Source organism: Trichosurus vulpecula, chromosome 4 (assembly GCF_011100635.1).
Source record: "Trichosurus vulpecula isolate mTriVul1 chromosome 4, mTriVul1.pri, whole genome shotgun sequence".
NCBI classification, from domain to species: domain Eukaryota; kingdom Metazoa; phylum Chordata; class Mammalia; order Diprotodontia; family Phalangeridae; genus Trichosurus; species Trichosurus vulpecula.
In genome coordinates, this window is record NC_050576.1 from 440,101,494 (window position 1) to 440,117,985 (window position 16,492).

Sequence of the window (16,492 nt, forward strand, 5' to 3'; positions counted from 1 at the left end):
GACAGCGTTCAGAACATCCCGGTGTGAGGCCTCCTCCTGCTTCTTTCCTGGTCCAGGTTTTCCTTCATACTTCTTGCCTCCTCCTTCCCACCTTTGCATCGAGGTCACCGAACATCACGGCATGTGCTGATTTCACCTGGAGTCTCATAGGAATTCCCACCCTTCTCCATCTCTGCCCACGGGGTGGTGATGGCATGGACTGCCACTGCTTTCATGATAGTTCTCTTCTGTGCCCCACCCTGGGGGGAACCAAAGAGCCCAAGAAATTCTGCGTTTGGACGACCAAGCCCCGGCTTCTCCTCTTCAAGGCAAATCTGTGAGCCCGGGTTCCAAGGAGCCGCGACGTCCTTCATTCTCCCAGCCTTATTTACAGCAGGAACGCCCAGATTAACACACTCGGGGAGCCCGGGAGCACAGACGCTCTGGTCATTGGACGAGGATCTCACACTTAGAATGTCGACATCCAAATGAAAGCTCACAGTGGGTCTGAAATACTCTCCCATACGTGAGATAATTAGGGGAGGGGGAGGACACTAAAACTGGGGTGTGGGGGAGAACAATTGTAGCAGTAATCATGTTATAACCAGCATTTATAGGGTCCTTTAAGACTTACAAAGGCTCATTTGACCCTCACAACTACCTTGAGAACTAAGTACCATCTTACGGATGAGGAAATGGAGGCAGATGAAGCTGAATTTGAACTCAGGTCTTCCTGGCCGCAGGTCAGCACTCTATCCACTAGTACCAGTGCAGAAAAGGTTTCCCATTGGAGGTGGCCCCTGAGATGAGCCTTGAAGGGAGCTAAGGATTCTAAGAAGTGGAAATGAGAAAGGAGGGCACTCCAGGTATGCAGAGACCCTGTTCAAAGGCAAGGAGGTGAGACTGGAACTCAAGGTTTGGGGAGCCACTGGACTCGCAGTGTGGGGGTGACAAGCCTGCTGTGATCTGAGCCAGTCAGGGGCCACTGGAGCCAGGCTGTGTGGAAAGGTCGAATTGAGGATTTTTCCCTCAAGGCAAGAGGAAGCCACTGGAGCTTTTGGAAGAGGGGAGCTGCCCGAGGGACTGGGAAGGGGAGAAGCTGGAGGCAGGAGGCCAGTTCCAGAGGCCAGGGTGTGGGGAGGGGCCAGCGGTGGCCATGAGTGCCCTGGGAGAGAGCAGGTCTGGAGCCAGACTTTGAGGACCGAAGAGGTGGAGGCAGCCGGTGGAGGCCGCGAATGGAGGAGAGAGATGGGGGCGAGGGCCTTGAATTCATGGTCAAAGGGCAGGGGGATCTTGCGTTGTCTAGACTCCAGTCAACAGTGTGAATGCAAAGGGGGTTTTGGCAGCATCTTTGCCGAGAAGGCCCAGATGGGGTCACAGAGTCGGACGTGACTGAACCAAAGTCCACTTTTCCGACGCCTCCAAGCGAGGGCATTGGAAAGACACACATCCCTCCCTCCGCTCTCCTAGCTTTTCACCAGGGAAATGACAGCAGAGGTAATGGAGCCATGTGGCCAGGGATGGGGGCCGCGCCACCTCCACAAACAAACTTCTCAGGACTTTGACATTTGCCCCAAGTCTTGGCTCCCCAAAGCATTCCCTGTGCAAGCATCAGAGCGGCTGGCCTTGTGGGAGTGGATACAGGGGGCCAAGGAGGCCGCAGGCCACCAAGCAAAAGGGGAGGGAAGGATGGCATGCGGAATGCTGGCATCAGTTCTGCATAAGGCAGCCCGTGAGTCAGCACTTCTTGGGAACGCCCCACTCACCACTACATCAGGAACGACTTCTTTAGGGCAGCTGGGTAGCGCAGTGAGTAGAGGACCAGCCCTGGAGTCAGGAGGACCTGAGTTCAAATTTGACTTCTGACATTTGACACTTACTAACTGCATGACCTTGGGCAACTCACTTAACCCCAATTGCCCTGCCTTCCCCCCTTCCAAAAAAAAAAAAAAGAAACGACTTCTTCCTCCAAAGGAAGACTACAGACCGTGGGACTGCATCCTGAGGGGGCAGTCCCCTCCCTGAGGAAGATCCCAGCCCCTCTGGGCCCTTAGCAGCATCACCAAGGCTGTGGCCAAGAGACTTGGGCCCTCTGCTCTTAGCTGGCACAGAGAAGGCACTTAATAAATGCTTATTGACTGTCTGATCTCCATGAAAACGCAGGCTGCCCCTGACCCCATCACTCCCAGGGAACATTCAAAGCTGCTCTCTGTCTGGTGCCCAGCTGTCCTCAGGCTCTCCTGAGATTACCTCCCATCTGGGGAGACTTGCCATTATTCTCCAGGGTCAGGGGGGCCTATGAAGCCCTCTGTGAAGCTGGCAAGAGCCAGCGCTAAGGAAGGCCTTAACCCTTCCAGGAACTTCACAGAGGAGTCCCTGAACCCCTTTCTTCCGCTCCTGGTCAATGGGCCTCCTTGGCCAAGATGTGGCTCCGTGGGGTCAGATACGGGGGACAGCTGCACTTGTTAGGAAGTTCCTCCTGACTCAGTGAGCCTAAATGGCCACTCCCCTCGTTGTGGCTGGCTGGCTCTGTCCTCTGGGCCAAGCAGAGCCAGGCTCCTCCCTCCTCCACACGACCTCCCTTCTAGAACTTAAGCTCAGCTATGACTATGAGGTCCTCCACTCACCCCCAAGTCTATTCTCCAGGATAAGCCTGTCCAGTGCCTTCAGTGATGGCCCCCAGGACAGAGACTGAGGCCCAAACACCCTCAACATCCTTCCATGCCGGGGCCACCCAGAACCAGCCTGGATACTCCTCATTTGTGACTCTAAAGAGGCAGAGGAGCCTCCTCAGGTGGGCACCCTCCACTCCCTCCAGGCCAGGTTGGGGGTGGCTTCTTGTTCAGCTTGTGCTGGGGCAGCTGATTGTTTGAGCCCATGGGAAAACTTTGTATTGATGACTAGATGACCAGCTTGAACCCAGTGCTTGAGCCCGTTAAGATCTTTCTGGATTCATTCCAGTCGCTTTCAGAGCTTTGAAGCAGAACTGATACAGCTGCTGTCTTTGACTCAACCAAGTCATTGATAACAATATCGAGAAGCACAGGGCGGGACACAGATCCCTGGGGCACTCCATCAGAGACCCCATTGCCTGGCATAGAGCAAGGAGCTCCTACTGAATTAAGAAGCAAAGGACCTTGATTTCAGTTCTCTGTCTCTCTCTCTCTCTGTCTCTCTCTGTCTCTCTCACTCCCTCTCTTTCTCCCCCATCCCATCTCTCTCCCTCTCTTTCTGTCTCTCTCTGTCCTCTTTCTCTCTTCTCTCCCCACCCTCCCCCCCCCCGTCTGTCTCTGTCTCTCTGTCAGTCTCTCTGTCAGTCTGTGTGTGTGTGTATGTGTGTGTTTCTCTTTCTCTCTTCTCTCTCTCCCCCTCCTCTCTCTGTGTGTCTCTCTCTCCCTCTCTCTCTCTCCTCCCCCTCTCTCTATCTCTTTCTCTGTTTCTCTGTCTCTGTCTCTCTCTATTTCTGTTTCTCTCTGTGTATCTCTGTCTGTCTCTCTGTTTCTGTCTCTCTCCCTCTCTCCCCCCCTTTCTCTCTCTCTGTCTCTGTTTCTATCTCTCTCTCCCCCCCTTTCTGTCTCTCTGTCTCTCTCTGCCCTCCTATCTCTGTCTCTGTGTCTGTCTCTCTCAAGTGCCTTGCTATGTGACCTGAACTTTTCTCCTCCACTGTGAGATGAGGGCTGGGAGCTGAAGGCCTCTGAGGGCTGTTCCCTCTGCATCATAGGGAAGGAGGAGCTGTCTTCTGTGCAAATAAAAGATGGTTCCCAGTGTGTCCCGTTTACCCCCACCCCAGATGCTGGCTCAGAGATCTGGAGTCTCCCCTGCAGGTGCTGGGTGCTGAGTCAGAGCCAGCAGCTGCTCACCCGGGGGACCTCGTCAGCACAATTAACAAGCAGTTAAAACTTGCTGTTCTGCTGATCCCACCATTCTGGAGAGCATTTGGAACTATGCCCAAAGGGCTACGAACCTGTGCATGCCCTCTGGTCCAGCAATACCGCTGTGAGGTCTGTATCCCAAAGACAGGCAGAAAAGGGGGAAAGGACCTGTTTATACAAATGTATTTATGGTGGCTCATTTTGTGGTGACCAAGAACTGGAAATTAAAGGGATGCCCATCAATCGGGGAATGGCTGAACAAGCTGCAGTGTATGAATATAATGGGACACTATTGTGCTATAAGAAATGGCGAGCAGGTGGACTTCAGAAAAACCTGGAAAGACTTATATGAACTGATGCTGGGTGAGGGGGGCAGAACCAGGAGGACGCTGTACACAGTAACAGCCATTTATGGCTCGATGACCAACTTGATAGACATCTCTTCTCAGCAGAGCAAGGATCTAAGACAAACCCAAAGGACTTGAGAAGAAGCTTACATACTATCCGCCGCCAGAGGAAAGAACCGGTACTGATTGAATACAGATGGAGGCACGCTAGTTTTCACTTTCTTTCGTTTTTTTCTTTTATTCAAGTCGTCTTACACAAAATGACTAATATGGAAATGCTTTACACAACTGTACATGTATAGTCTATAGCTGATTGCTTACTGTCTCTGGGAGCGGGGAGGGGAGGGGTAGAATTTGGAACTCAAAACTTTAAATAAAAATGTTAAAAATCAAAAAAAAAACTAAAGGTAAAACCCTATGCTGTTCTAGTCTAACTCCTGCCCAAACTAGGTGACTCTCCAAGTTCTCAACTTGCCCCCACAGCCGGCTAAGGGTATGTGAGGGGGTCACAGGAATACAAGGCCTTCCAGCTGGCAGGGACCTTGGGGACCATCTAGGCAAACCCCTGTATTTCCATGATGAGGAAACTGAGTCACACACGTATGGCAGAGCCAGGATTTGAACCCAGGGCTCCTGGCTCCCAGCCCCCAGGCTCTTTACCTAGTACCAGATGACTTCTCAAGTGCTGGAGGCTAAGGACTGGCTCAGGATCATGCAGGCAGTAAGGGCTGAGCTAGGATGTGAACCCAACTCCTCTGATTCCAAAGCTTGGAATCTTTCCCCAGTCCTGGCTCCTGTTCTGATTTCAAGTAAAAGTAGCAAAAAGACTTAAAAATCTGGTCTCAGGGGCTGAGGCGCCAACGCATCCTGACTTAGCTGATCCTTGGGAAGGTCCCAAGAGGCAGGGCTGTGAGGGTGGTTGTCCCCACTTTACAGATCAGGAAGCTGAGTCCTGGAGATGGGGCAGCAATGTGCCCCAGTTCACACATCTAAGTGTGACCCAGGATCTTACCCGACCTGGCTGCCCTGCACACACACACACACACACACACACACACACACACACACACACACATGTACCTGCATCCATCACCTGGCTCAGCAGCCCTGGAAGGAGAGCAGTCAGGGACCTAGAACCCAATGGAGTTGGCTGCTTCCTGGCCCTGGCCCCCAGGACCCCAGGGATGCCTCACTGGTCTGGCTCTCAGATAGACAGCCCAACTCCAGCCAGAGGCACACAGTGGAAGGGCCTTCCCCTCCCTCCAACCATCTGAGGATATCTGGGTCCAACTGGTTTATCTGGCTTTTCCCTCTCCCAGGCCAGTCACTTCCATTCCTATGGGCTGAATTCAAACAGCCTCCAACAGAACAGGGGTTTCTCCAGGAAAAAAATCCCTTGAGAAGCACAATGGGAATTAATCCAACCAGGCTGTCCAGGTGAGGCTGGCCCGCTGGGGTCAGACTTTGGGCAGGAAGCTTCTCCATGGCCTCTGAGTCTTCCCTGTGCCCTCTGCGTCTTCTCTGGTCACCGCCACAGCCCTCCTAGCAACAGCTGACCAGAGGGCCCTGGCCAGCTCTCCCTCCCTTAGTGTGGGCAAGACCTGGAGATGCCCACAGGCCACCACGTCCCAGCAGCCTCCCAGGCTTACATAGCACAGACAAGCCCATTGGCCAAGGAAAGGGGCTCCTCACTCCCAACTACTGAGCAGCCAGAAAGGTGCCTACTCGGTCTCCCTGCCTCCACACTCTTCTCTACCCCAGCCCCATTGCAAAAGCCACTTTCCCAAGGCTGCCAAATAATCTCCCCAGGATGGTACAGACCTCATCATGGCACTGCCCTGTTTGAACCCTTCACTGACTCCCTATGGCCTACAAAACTCCCAACATCCCAGCCTCGCATTCAAGGCCCCTTTGTGATCTGATCCCAACTTACCTTTCCAGGCTTATTGGACACACTCACTCTCACTCAGTCCATGTGCCAGACGAGCCAAACCACACTACAAGTTGCTGCCCAAAGGCCCCATCTCCCACCTCCATGCATTTGTACAAGCTGCCCGCCCCCCTTGCTTGGAATGCACCCTTGCCACACCTCTACAAATCTTTATCTTCCTTCATGGCTCCTCATGATCAGGTAGGATCTGACGGGGACATCTGAAAGCCAGGTCAGGTGCTCTGGAGATATTCGAGGAGGAAAGGACATTTGTACCTGCAGGAAATCACTGAGGAGGAAGCATCGGAGCTGGGCCTTGAAGAATTCTGTAAGGCAGAAGTAGGGTGTGAGTGCACTCCAGGATGGATGGGCTCTATGGAGGATGACATGGGCAAAGAAAGGCATGGAGACAAGAGATGGAGTCCTGAGTTCAGGAAATGGCTGGCTTTGCTGGAATGTAGAATCCTCAAGATGAGCCCATGTGGCTGTGGCTGGAGAGGGGCGTGGAGCAGCCTTGGAGACTTCTGGGAACAAGATGAGTGCTACATTTCCCCCATGGCCCAGGCCCCAGAGCCAGCCTTCTCTTCTTCCCACCCCTTCTGTCTGCCTCACTCTCTGACACCTTCCTCAGTCAATCAGTGTCTCAAAAAGCTTTGCTCAAGCTCTTACTATGGGCTGAAGGCTAGGAAGACAAATACAGAGCCCTGCCCTCAAGAAGCTTGTATTCTAACAGGGAAGACAACACACAGAAGGCATGGGAAGAGGGTGTGTGGGGGGAGGAGAAGGTACCCAGTAGAGAATATCAGAGTGGGGGCCTGGGCACTGCCCCACCCTCCGGGTAGGGAGAGGGGCTGAAGGGGCCAGGCTACTTTTCAGGGCTGTTGTCCATTGCAGGTCTGCAGCCACCCCCAACCCCACCAGAAATCCCTTCTGAGCAAGGAGCCCCGGACTCTTCGCTAGTACTCACTGGTTCTGGAGCTGGGGGCCTGGACTCAAATCCCTCCTTTGACCTTTACTCTCTGGGCACTTTGGGGCAAATCATTTAACTTCCTTGGAACTCATTCCACTCCTCTGTAGCTTGGTGGACCCCACGTCCTCTGAAGCTCCTTCCAGACCACGGTCCTCAGTGCCTCGGGCAGCGCACATTGGTGGGAGACCTGAAGAGTTTCTGGGCTCCTTCTGGGCTCTGCCTCAAACCTGACCTGGACGTGGGGAGGCGGCCAAGCCTCATCTCTCTGCGGCTCCTCCTCAGGACTCTTCCCTCTCTCCCTCCAGTGACCAGACCTCCCTGGAGTCTGAAGGTGCTTGATTTTGCTGCTTGCCAAAGAGTTTCCAAAACTTGGGACATGGCTAGGTCCTTCCCAAGGGCCGCCCCCATCCTCCAGCTCAGGCCCCCAAGGCTGTTCTGCCATCAGTTCCCAGAATCCCAGGCTATTCCCCTCTGGATGTCCTGGGACACAGGATGGGTGGCCAGAGGTGGGAGGAGACCCCTTCCCTCCTGCCCCCTTCTCATCCTTTTGAGTCTCAGCTTTCTGAGGTCAGCTCCCAACTGCCTGGACCCAAGCAAGAGGCCTCCCCTGCTCACCAGACCCCCAGATCTGCCAGTCTGAAGGCCTGTGAGTCACACTGTCCAATCCCCTTAAAGGCCCTGACCTTGGAGCAGGCCCTCCCAGAGCTACCAATGGGACTGATGGGAAGGACCTCAGAGGCCTCTAGAGCAACCCAGGCCTTGCCTCCTACATCTCTGTTTCAGTTTTTATTGTTTGTTTTTGGCAGGGCAATTGGGATTAAGTGACTTGTCCAAGGTCACACAGCTAGTAAATGTGTCAAGTGTCTGAGGCAGGATTTGAAATCAGGTCCTCCTAACTCCAGGGCCGGGGCTCTACTCACTGTGCCACCTAGCTGCCCGTCTCCTACATCTCTGACAGTGGCCATCCAGGCCCTGCCCAGTGAGGGGGAGCCAACTGCCCCAGGCCAGTCCTCAGGGGAGGCTCCAGCTGTGAGGAAGCTGTCCTCGGCTTTGGGAGGGGCCCTCACAGATCCCACCAGGAGCCTCACTGTAGCCCTGGACGCCTGGCACAGTAGGCATCTTGTTTCTATTTTACAGCCAAGGAAAGTGAGACATAAAGAAATTGGCTGAGTGACATAAAGTCCTCTGGCTCCTCAGCCATGAAGCCTAGAAGCTGTTTCTTCACTTGGGTTGCAGGGTTCCTTGGTCAGTTGGTCAGTGATAGTTCACTATGGTTGATCCTGAAGTGAGGTCCCCTGCCAGCCTGGGTACTCCAGGATCTCAGAGCAGATGCCAGGTAGCTCACACAGTCAGGCATGCTCCACAAAACAGCTGGTGCCCTGGGCGTGACGTCAAGCTGTCAGGACCCGCTGGACACCGCTGTTGGCATTCCCTGGTCCCCAACATGATCTGGTCCCCATGGAGGTGCTACTGGGAGCCCCGCCTGGGCTTGTGAAGTGTGTGAGAGTCATCCCCCCAACCATAGAACCTCAGGAATCTTCACAGCACCCCACAGAACTTCTGCTAACAAGGGGCTGAGCTGCCAACCTTTTAGGTGGGCAACATTCATTCTCTGATCTTCCCTAGCAGCCCCCCTCACTGCCGCTCAACTAAGAATGGGGGCATGATGTTCCTCAACAAAGACAATCCATGGGGATGTGTCCCTGGGGGCGGTGGGGGTGGCAGTCCAGGGCCAGGGGAGGAAGAGGAGTAGTAGAGCCATATAGGTTGGCTGAAGCCCTTGGGTGCCACCCTTGGGCAGAGTTCTGGATGCCCCAACCTAGTTATACATCCTGTCTGGGGTGTCTAGAGCTGCCTGTCCCAGGTCAGGATGCAGCTCCTGGTCTGGGCAGCCTCTCTGGGCTCTGGGCAGCCTGGTCGGGCTTTCCCAGAGCACGAGCCAGCTGCAGAAAACACTCTTCAGCAGAGCCAGGAGGGAAACAGTGGGAACAGAACAAGACGGGGGCTTGCAGAGGAGCCCTGCCTCCATTGGCCCTGGGATGATTTCTCTGCCATCATTTCTGCATGATTAAATCAGGGAACCTGTCTGGGCTGTCTCCAAGTGAGATGGGGCCTCCCCGTGATCTCAGCGGTCCCTGGAGAGCAGTCTGCTGGGTAATCCTATAGTGTTCCCATCAAGGAGAGCCTGGAGCAGTGCTCTGGCCTCACTTACTACTACGGCCAAGCAAAGCAGGCCCTGGGGAATCCATTAATAACTGGAAGAAACCTGGCCAGTGAGAGCAGCCAGCCTCCCCCAGCATCTGCGCTCTGGACAGTGGGAGGGGGCCCGGCTGCCTGGGCCTGAAGACACCAGGACCTGCCAAGTCTGCACTGCTGCAGCCCTCCGGTGGGGGCTGATTGATTGATTATCAATGGTTGTAAGGCAGCTGCAGAGCGCCCCCCGCCCCCAGCAGCCCAGGGAGCAATCTTACTCTCCCAGCATTAAGGATTAATGGGCTCAGCCTGAGAGGAAGCAGGGACTGATGGGTGAGTGGCCAGCTGAGGTTTGGCCCTGCAGACCAAAGAGAAAGGGGGAAGTGTCAGCTGGGGGCAGAGCAGGGATGCCAGAGCCCAGAGCACCATTTATAGGCAGAGGAGAAAGCACTGGCCTATGGGGAGAGAGAAGGGTGGGCTGAGAGGGGAAGCCCTAACCCCCTCTACTCTGAGCTGCTGTCCCACCATCCAGGACAAGGTGGCTGGGGTGGGGACGGGGAGGGCCGTCTCCCCTAGAATCATAAGGTCTGCAATCCTGCTGAGCTCAGAGTGTCCCCGACCACCCAGGGAGGACTGTCGCCATACCTGGACCACCAAGCCCCTGGGGTCTCAGGAATGTTGCAGCTTTGGGAAGGCCACCCACTCTCACCTTCACTCCTCCTCCACGTTGGGAAGATTCTGCTTGGACACAAGCGAGGCAGGGGGCTGTCTTGATCAGCAGCCCCCATCTGGCCACCCAATCCTACCCATGTTCCTTCTCAGGCAGGCTGGAGGATTCCCTCTTAGTTCAGAGGAGGATGGAACCCCCCTTCCCATCCTGGCCATAGACAGAGCTCAGGGAAGGGGCAGGAGAAGGCAGGTCACCAGTGGGATGGGCAGGAGCAGTGCAAAGGCTGCACACTGAAGGGATTTGTTTTAAGCCCTTGACAAAAGACCTTTGATCATTGTCCTTTCCCAGGCCTTACCTTCCAGCATCCCCAGGCCCCTCCTGGGCAGGCTCTATGGCTCAGGCCACATAGTAATCCCTTCTTTCCTGCCTGACCTGGAGAAGAGACTAGGCCCCCTGACTCAAACCTTTGATCTGGGTCAGAGAAAGGAGAAAGCCTTCCATAAAACAGGTCATTAAACTGTCAGAGAGCTAGCAAGGCCAGGGACCAGGGGAAGCTGTAAAGGCCAACACCCTTTGAAGTGCCCCTGAATGCCGCCCTGGGATCTGGGCCAGGAAGCTCCTGGATCCCCCAAGGGTCACCCAGTGACACCCAGCTCCTGCCCAGGGCCTTTGTTCCCATTGAGGGGGCTCCTCCCGGCGTGACCCACCACCTTGTACTGTGACTCTCCGCTGCACAAGGGGGGCCCGGTCAGAGGGATGAGCTCTTTGGGGCTGGGGCTCTGCCATTTCCCCTGGGTGGGGGCTTGTTTACTTATGGAGCTGGGGGAGGGCCAGAGATCACAGATTGGCACAGCAGCCTGTCCAGGGTTGGTTTCATGGGGCCCGTAAGACTTCCAGCTAATTAAATTCCTGGAGGCCCAGGATTTGCGGAGAAAGAGATAATGATCTCTGAGTGGGTTTGGTCATCGTGGCTGGCCCCCAGGACCCCACCACTGGCTACCATCATCGGCCTTCTTGCTGCCATCACTGATGGCCAGTGACACCGAGGTGCTTCCCTTGACTTGTAGACCCAGCCACCATTAGGGAGAAAGCTCCAGGCATCTGCCTCCCTCCTATCATGCCTCCTCCACTGTCTGGCCAACCCGGAACAGCCTAGCCCCTGCCTGCAGTAAGTGGGGTGTGCTGGGGACCTAGGCCAGGCAGCTGGTGTGGGGCCTGGAGCCAGAAAGATCCGAGTTCAAATCCAACCTCAGATACTTGGGAGCTGTGTGACCCTGGGCAAGTTGCTCAACCCTGTTGTGAGGATCCAGCGAGGTAATGAATAGCACATAGCAGGGCTCATTCCCCATCTCCCTTAGGCCTGGATCCCTTGGGTATCCCACTCAGTGCAGCTGCTCCAGGGGCTAGGGCTGAGGGGTGGGGGTCAAGGGCATGCCCCCCCAGAGCTACCCAGGAGCTTGTCCTGGCCAGCTCAGGGCAGCCCCTGCCCCCTCCCTGGTTCCTCAGGCTGGTAAGTCTTAGGAACATGGAAACTTCGCCCACTGCTCTCTCAGCAAACATGGGGATGGGGCCCAGACAGAGGCTCAGGTTTCCTCCGGCTGACTCATCTCAGTGGACCCAATTACAGAATTCCTGAAAGTTCAGATCATCCCCCAGTGGGGAGGCAGGGGGGTAGCAGGGCCTTCTGGGCCCCTTGGGCCGCCCTCCTTCTGATACAGACTCCAAACCTGAGCCTCGGTGGGACAAAGGGGCAGCTGGCCTCCCTCGTGGGCATGACCAGGCCTCCAGGGAGCTGGGAAGTCCTAGGTCCCCCCAGCCTACCGGGGCCCAGGGCCTCTGAGTGTGGCTCACTGATTTTAGCAGGAAGTCAGCTTTTTCTGACAGGAACTCATCGGCAGGCTGGTTTGTGCCAAGAAAGAACTTTCCAATCTTGTTTCCACCCTTCTGCCTGGAAATCCCCCTCCTCTGGTGGGGGGTGGGGGTGGAGGCTTCCTTGTGCTGGCCTCTGGAAGTCTCCCCCAGAGAGCTTGTAAGCCCTGTCAGGTCCTTATGGCCCAGTAGACAGTGTGTCTGCTGTCCTGGGACCTGAGACTAACTTCTGAGAGGTTCAGTCCCCAGGACAACAGCCACAGGAGGGCCAGGAACATTCCCACCAAAATAAATCTGTGTCTGTCTACCAAGGACCAAGGGGTTGAGATCTGCCCTGGGGGAGGGAGGCTCCCACTGGAGAAGTCACAGACCCTAGGAGTATTGAGGCATGGAAACATTTCCCCACCCAGGACACTGGCCTACCCAGGGCAGCAAGCTCTGGCCCAGCCTCTGTCCTGCTCCCCTTGGACTTTGGGTGGACCCTCCCGTGCTTCAGCCCCAGCCCTGACCCACCCTGCCCAGGGTGCTGTGTGAGGGAACCCCTGGGATCCTAACTAGACCTGCTGGCCCTTGTAGGTTGATCCCTCTCATACAGGTCGTGGGCCAGAGAATGTAGGCCTGGTGACCTTATGCCCCCCCTTCCCTTCCAGATGGGGATACTGAAGCCCAGAGAGACATAGATCTGCCCCAGGCCATGCGGTAAGGGGCAGAATGGCTGGACAAGGTCAGGGGACAGTCCCCCAAGGTTTGACCCTCAGAACTCCATGAACCCTGGGGCTGGCCAGTCCAACTCCCCACAGCCAGAGAAGCCGAGGTCTAGGGCAGGGAAGGCCCAGGGTCATGGGGGGGTCAGAGGTCACCAGAATCCCTGCTGGACATGACCTGGGCCAGGCTGACTTCCCAAGCCCTTTCCAGGGCTCCCTCAGTAGCAGTAGAGAAATCATCTCTTTTATTAACCCGAGATCAGTCTGGGCCATGGTCAGTTCTAGGCATTTTAGGAACGTGAAGCTGGACAGTGTCTAGAGAAGGTGACCTCAGTGTCACCAGAGCCAAGGGAGAAGCAGGGCTCAGGGGTCATGTGAAGGCTTGTCCTCAGGGGAGGGGGGGCATGGCAGGAGACTGTCGGCACAGTTTCAGAGGGCAAAGCCAGATGAGGGGCAGGGCCCAAGACCAACAGCCAGTTGGTCAGGCTGGAGCAGGGGTCTTTATCTTTTTGTGTGTCCTGGACCCCTCGGCTTCTCAAAATCATGTTTTCACGTGGATTATAAATGAAGTTAATTCTATCCATGTCATTATCACAGGCTGGGATTCAGAAGCCCTGGACTGGGAGGGGAAGGCGGGCATGTTGCTGGGAGGTCTGGGCATTCTGTATCCAACAATGGGACAGCGAGCCCACCGTTGCTCAGTGGCAAGGAAGAAGACCCTCTTCTCTCTACACTCCCCCACCCCAGCAGCCTGCCCTTGCGAGCTTCCTCCCCTCACTGCTCAGAAAGGGCCCTCACCTGGTAACACGGTTCCACCTCCCTGGGCTGGTGTCCCAGCTTTGGGTGGGCCTCAGGTAGGAGTCCACTAAACCCCTCAGCCTCAGGTCTGAGAAGAAAACACGAGGGTCAGAGGCAGGATTAGAACCCAGGCTCCAACGGGGTTCCCTCCTGCCCCAAAGCAGTCCCTCCTCCTCCATTGGCCTTTGTTCTGTGTGGACTGGGCTGGGTGCAGAACAGGTGGAAGCAAATCTCATTGGCCACCTTTGAGCAAGATGCCCCAGGGAGAGCTGGCCCAGGGACCCTGGAGGTTCTTAACTCTAGAGACAACTGAACCTAACTCCTCATTGGACAGACAAGGAAACAGAGTCAGGGCCTAGAAAGCTGAGGTGCCCAGTGCTAGGATCATCTGGGGAGCTACCAGGCTAAATAAGGGATGGGGTGGGAATCTGGGCGGAGGGCTATGAGGCCCTGGGGGCTCCTTGGCCTTGCTCCTTCTCAGGGGGTTTCGGGGACCTTCTGGGTCTGGCTGGGGAGGGGTGCAGAGGAGGCCCAGTCAGCGAGAGGGAGCTGCCCCAGGCCCAGCCTGGCAGGACCCAGGGAGAGCCAGACCAGACCAGACCAGGCCACCAGGACAGAACACTGAGTGATTTTCCACAGGAAAAGAAAGCCTTTCTGTCTGAGGCAGGATTTTCCAAAGCTTCAGGAGGACTGCCGTCACTGGGGAACAGGATTCTTCTGTTCGGTGCAGCAGGGACCCAGCCCTCAGACCCGGGGGTGACTCTCCGCTCCAGCCTGGGTGGGCCCAGCCACTGGCTGGTGGGGTCAGGGCTCAGCTGTCTTCCTCTGTCCCCACACAGAGATCAACAGCTGAGGTTTCCGGAGCCCTGCGAGTATTGCAAAGCCCTCACTCACTTTTTATTATCCCAGAATGTATATAATTATCCCCTGTGATCGGGTCAACAGACACAAGGTTGGATGCCAGGGGTTCTCCGCCTGGACTCCACAGACCCTCGAGGGTGGGGAGATTTCTGGGGATCCAAAATGACTTCAGAATAATTGGCTTCCTTTTTAACCTTCTATTTCATCATTGTGCATTTGAAAACTCAATCCTAAGAAGAAAGGGGTCCCCAGGCCTTTGGACAAAGGCGTGAGGCCACACCCACCTTCAGTCTGCCCCACCCCCCCTTTGCTCAGACAGTCTCCATCCCCTCTCCTGGGGGCCACTGGGTCAGGGGACTGCCCAGCCTCCCTTCCTCCACGCTTCCTCCACTTCTCGCTCTAGGCAGCTGCCTACGCCCAGGTATGACCTTGGGCATCTGAGCTGTGTGCCCAGGTGTGTCAGACAGGATCAGATGAGAAGGGCTTGTGAAGTGCTTAGCAAGCCTCAAAATTGGGACCGGAATAGCAGCAATGAAATTTAAGTTAGCACACACTTTTAGGCACCTACTGCGTGCCAGGGCCTGGGCTGTCCTCTGGGGATACAAGGACAAAAGCTGAGCTCGATAGGAATGTGTCCCCAGAGAAGACAGTAGGACTACCCCACCCCAGCCCTCCAGCCCTGGCGTGTGGAGAGCTATCAGGGATGCCCAGACAGGGAAGGAGGGGGACGGAAGGCAGAGGGCAGAGGAGGGGGAGGAGGGAAAAGGAGAGAAGAGGGAATGGAAGAGGGGGAAGAAGGGGATGAGAGGACAAGCCCAGCCTCGGGGGAGGGAGGGACAGGACCTGACTCCCACAGGGGTAAGATCCTTGGGCTAGCTTTGGCATTGGCTCCTTGATCCCAGAGAGAGAGAGAGAGAGAGAGAGAGAGAGAGAGAGAGAGAGAGAGAGAGAGAGAGAGAGAGAGAGAGAGAGAGAGAAGGAGGGAGGGAGGGAGGGAGGGAGGAAGGAGAATGGGAGGGAGGGAAGGAAGAAAGGCTCCCAGGTGTCCAGATCCCCTTTCCCCAGGGGTACTGGCACCCAGAGCAAAAACTAAGCTACTGGGGCCCTGTGAATAAAAAACAGGAGGGAGGGAGGGAGGGAGGAAGCCTGTTCTTTCTCCTGAACATTATTTCATTACCAGAGAGACTGCTTCCAAAATCCCGGGGGCCCTTCTTGCTTTTGTGAAAGGCTGGAATCAGGTGTCCCTTCCCCTCCCCTCCCCACCCTGGCATGAGCTATGGACCCCATCTTCTCCTGCTGCTCTGGGCAGACCAGCTGGCAAGCAGCTTCCTGAGACCAGATCCGAAGCTCACCTCTTGGGTGACCAAAGATATGCGTATGTCTCTGGCGGTGCCATCCGGGGATTGCTGTTCCGAAGGTGTTGTGTCCTCCCTACCCTAGGAGTTCAGCCCTCTTTTTCCCCTAGGATCCTTACTACCCCCCCAATACCAACCCCCACAGTGAACACAAGACGACCGACCCTAAATGCTTCCCGGCCCTGCCCTGACTACTCGCTCTTTCCCAGCCAGATCCCACCAGCTCCCTCTCCCTCCCGGGGACCAAGCTGTCTTGTCTCAGCTCCCATCTCTAGTCAAGGGAGACTCCCTCCCTCCCAAGACAGCTCAGTCCCCTCTGGGACAGCTCTCCTGGTTAAGAGGTTTGTCTGTCTGCGCTTAAAGGGCTATAAAACTTTGACCCAGGGATACCACTGCTAGGTCTGTATCCCAAAGAGGTCATACAGATGGGAAATAACTTGGATATACCTGCACCTAGAGACACAGGGTCATTTTACCCGTGCCCCCACGGCCCCCACTGCCGCAGCGATCAATGGACTGATGTCTATCTCCATTCATCTGCAAAGACAGTCAGGTGTTGTGAGGGGAGACCCCGGCTCCAGGGTCTGCTTGGAGAGAGCTTCTCAGGGGAACTTCAGAGAAACAGAGCCCAATGCCCCTGGATGGGCCTGCCGCAATGCCCACAGACCGATGCCCCTGGATAGGCCTGCTCTGGTGCCCACAGATGGGCCTGCCCTGGTGCCCCTGGATAGGCCTGCTCTGGTGCCCACAGATGGGCCTGCCCTGGTGCCCCTGGATGGGCCTGCTCTGGTGCCCACAGATGGGCCTGCCCCAGTGCCCTTAGATGAGCCTGCCCCGATGCCAACAGACCAATGCCCCTGGATGGGTCTGCTCTGGTGTCCACAGACGGGCCCACCCCAGTGCCCACAGACTGATGCCCCCAGACAGGCCCTCCTCTGATCCCA